Source organism: Acipenser ruthenus, chromosome 9 (genome assembly GCF_902713425.1).
Source record: "Acipenser ruthenus chromosome 9, fAciRut3.2 maternal haplotype, whole genome shotgun sequence".
NCBI lineage: Eukaryota > Metazoa > Chordata > Actinopteri > Acipenseriformes > Acipenseridae > Acipenser > Acipenser ruthenus.
Window position 1 is genome coordinate 56,827,162 of NC_081197.1, and position 4,240 is coordinate 56,831,401.

Genomic DNA, 4,240 nt, shown 5'->3' on the forward strand with positions numbered 1-4,240 from the left:
CTATTGTTTTGATTAATATGAAACACCATTGTAAGCACTTCTCCAAATTCACTGCATGAAATCAGTTTTCTCCCAAAGAAAGTTGCTGCTTATTTGATAAGGACTGTGACTGGACACAACTCCCCTAATTCGTGGAATGTTCCCTTCTACTACGAGGTTTTCTTATTACAGAAAGACCTTGGATTCAAAACTGCGGATGACAAGTAAATCTCACTTTGACTGCCAAAAAGAACCTTCCATATCTAGCACCGCTCTGCTTGCAAGTAGATAAGGGCAAGGCTATTTTTCTGTAGATTTATTGTGTACTAAAATTATTGAATACAGTTTACACTTTATTTGTCTAATATTCCAACCTAACAGTTCCTGGTTTTTTTTTGCAGGAAAACCTTTATATAAACATTTATATTCTTTAATTTAATGGATATTGTGATGTCTAAAAGATTTTTTGTTTAGTTGGAGAAAGAAAATGAAGTAATTCTTAAATTGATTAAATGAAATGCTCGCTCCTGTGTAGGCCAGGGGTGGTCAAACCCAGTCCTAGGGGCCAAAGACGGTCCTCCAAAACTTAAATTCAGACCTGGTTTGAAATTCCCAGCTAGGCCACAGCCACTGACAGGTTGTGTTGAACTACTGAAATACATTATACTGTAGATATACAATGTGATTCATTAACAGTGCGCCATAGGAAAAAACTACATTATTACAGAACATGTGATTTTCACACCTACCTAAACAACACAGATGACAGGACTAGGCTCCCCTAACTTGATGCCCTTGGATTAATGCTTGTTGGGCTGCCTGAAGTCAAAAACATACACTGAAAACCCCAGAAACACTACAGAACACTGCAGGGCTAAATTGGGACAGAATGTGCACAAATCACACACAACATTCCTAGCAAAAACAAAATATCCTAACCTACTGAAATCCAGTGACGAATCTCAATCTGCTTATGTTCAATTACAGTTTATAAGAACATTGAGTTAGTTTGTACATGAGGTTGTAATTGAAAGGCAGACATTTGAAGGTATCTAAATAAAAATAAGTTTCAAAAGAAGACATTGTACTGAATTTGCTGAAAAGGTAAGTTCTGGAGATGGGTGATTAGGACCACATCATTCAAAGACACATTGAGGGAACACTGAAAGTGAAGTGGACACATGTTCTGGTGAATGGCTTTGTCTGTGTTCTTTTAGTTTGATCTCAGGATTGCATCGTTACCTCATTAAGAAGTGAATAATACTGAAACCTTGATTTGTCTTTCAATATACAGTATGAAATAGAACTCACTGATTTTATTCAGAGGTGCGAAGAAAACCCTGAAGGTATTCCCCTGTTTCACTTACACCACCCCTAACGCTCCCCCCCCAAAAACTTAAATAATTATCAGGATGAAAATGTAGTATTTCATTTAATGTATGTACAGTATTAGTCTATATTACTTAATTAGACCAATAATTGGTAATAATTGGTCCAATTAAGTAATTTAGGGCAAAGTTGGAACAAAAGCCAAGAGGGACACCGGCCCTCCAGAACCAGAATTGCCTACCCCTGCTATAGACTACACAGTGGTTCTCAATCTGTGGTCAGCTGCCAGCTCCCTTCAGGTGGTCCGTGGAAAGGAAGCGGCAGCATAGATTACAGATCCCATTGCAAACCCAAAATTTGAGACCTTAAAACTCAGCTACAGAAGCAGGAAGAAAATGCATACATGGAGAATATCTCCATGTTAAAAAACGGTCTTACCAGGTAGTTTTCATGTATTGCGCTCACTTGCACTAAACACAACAGCTTGTAAAGTAAAGGATAACATGCGACAGGGCGTGCATTGTGTTACATTATATTCAGCTGTAGTTGGGTTGGAGGCACAAAGCTAAGCTTCGTACTTTCACCCAACAAAGCCGTATGTTAATGAAACACAATGCACAAGCCCTGAGGTGTTATCCATGTTATCACAATATAACAATGAAAAGCTTTTTTTATTATTTATTTTTTTATAAAAAGTTAAAATAAAATACTACTATACACCTAATAACAAATATACTATACAATGTATGTCTCTACTATGTGATTTTTTGGAAAACACTGCATAGGACAAATGTTTACAGCAGGCTGAAAATTTGCATCATACAAAACAATATGGATTGACAGACAAAGTTAAACAAATGTATCAAATAAAATAAAGCGTCTCACCATACCCCATGCACAGGGAAAGTTGAGACACGGTGTGGGGTAAGTTGACAGTATAGAATAAACATGAAATGAGCACATGATTCCATTAAAAACACATTTATTAAATGGACAATGCAGAAAACAATTATGCAATACATTATAATGATTTTTTTTTTTCAATTTTCCCTGGATTGCTGTTTCTGTGTCTAGCCTGCCTCCTCAGCATTCTAGCGGCTGTTTGATCATAGTCTGTAAACACAAGTTTAGCTAAAGATAAAATCATATTCTCCTCTAGTTTCTCATGCATGTGTTTTAATATGCATTTCATACAATATAACATCAATGAAAAGCTGTTTTTAATAAAAAGTTAAATAAAATTATACTACTATACACCTAATAAATAAATAGTATGTATGTCTATGTATGAAAAACATGGAATTCAATTCAATTTTATTTTAATAGAAGCTTCCCATGGTGAGCACTCTCTCAAAGTGCTTTCCCAAGTCAGGTTACAGGAAGCATAGTAATTATACAGTACAATAAGTAATCCCAAATGTCAGGAGAACAAATACACAAAATAAATTTTAAAAACAATTCAATGAAATGGACAAGACATACTATAGAGCGAGTTCCCTTCACAGTAAAAGCATACAAATTAAAAAAAATAATAATAATTTAACTTTGATGTGACCTTTTTATAAACAAATTACACTGTACAGAAACACAGCAGTATGTGCTTTATTTCTTTGGCTACGCATCAAATTAACCAATTTCTTAAAAATTACTTCACGGTGTGAAAGGATGTGAAAAACAAAGGTTTGACAAGTTGAAATGACATACCTTGAGGGGGATGGGTTAATCACATGGCTATGCTACTACAACAGTTGTCAAGTAAGCTCGCTCACAACAGTGTATATTTATTGCGAATATATATATATATATATATATATATATATATATATATATATATATATATATATATATATATATATATATATATATATAAACAGACACACACACACACACGTAGTGGACAAAAAAATGGAAACACCAATGTAAAGCAACTTAATAGGGCATTGGGCCACTATGGTATCCCGCTCTGTGGAGTTGTCGGCGGACCGTTTTTGATGAAACTGGCTGCTTGCGCCCCAGGTTGAAATTTGCAGTCAATTGATCTGCAGTTGCTCGCCTGTTTTGCCTTGCACTTCGAATTACGGATATCACGATCCTGGAGTATGTTAATGAAACGTAAACTAGAACCGTTGTTTAAAACTCCAATGTGCTTATTTTTCAGTCATAACTATAGCCTACTGTTTATTCTGTGGTCCACCGAGATTTAAAAAAAAAATAAAAATTCAGGTGGTCCGCGAAAAGAAACGTTTCACTGGAGTATAATATAGAGCTCCGTGATTTTACTAAAAATCGATTTGCAATAGACAGCTGTGGAAAACATTCCTAACTAAACGATTTGAAGAATAAAAAAGGTGCGTGAAAACACTGAATTCTGTTATTAATGAATACGAAGGTAAATGAAAGCTATATAAGATGGGATTTGTTGTCCTTATACGTCAGTCAAAAGTGACATATTAACTAGAAGCTGTTTCCCTTTAATGGAACTATAACACGGAGAACAGTTGGAGAATTAACTAGCACTCTATTATTACCACAATTATATTTTTTTCAATGCGTATCAAATTCTATGTACTCGTTTTAATGTCTTTTTTTCTATTTGTTCCTACAAAGTAATACATGTATGTAAATCAAACAAAAAATCTATTTCATTTATGATGATGTTCCTGATGTAATTTGTTTTGCACAGGCAGAAACATATAGTCTATAATTCACGCGAAACCTACTATTTTGTATTTAAAAACATATTTGGAAAATACGTTGTCATTAATTAGTTACCAATGCAGTTATTAAAAGTCGTTTCAGAAACTATTCTGCCAGACCACATTTTTATTCTTGACATTTGTGTGATTTCACAAACATCTTAACCCTAGTGACGTCACTGTGCGCCCCCTCCATCGTTGTATCTGTGCTCGACAAGTAGCCTGGCCGCGTTTCA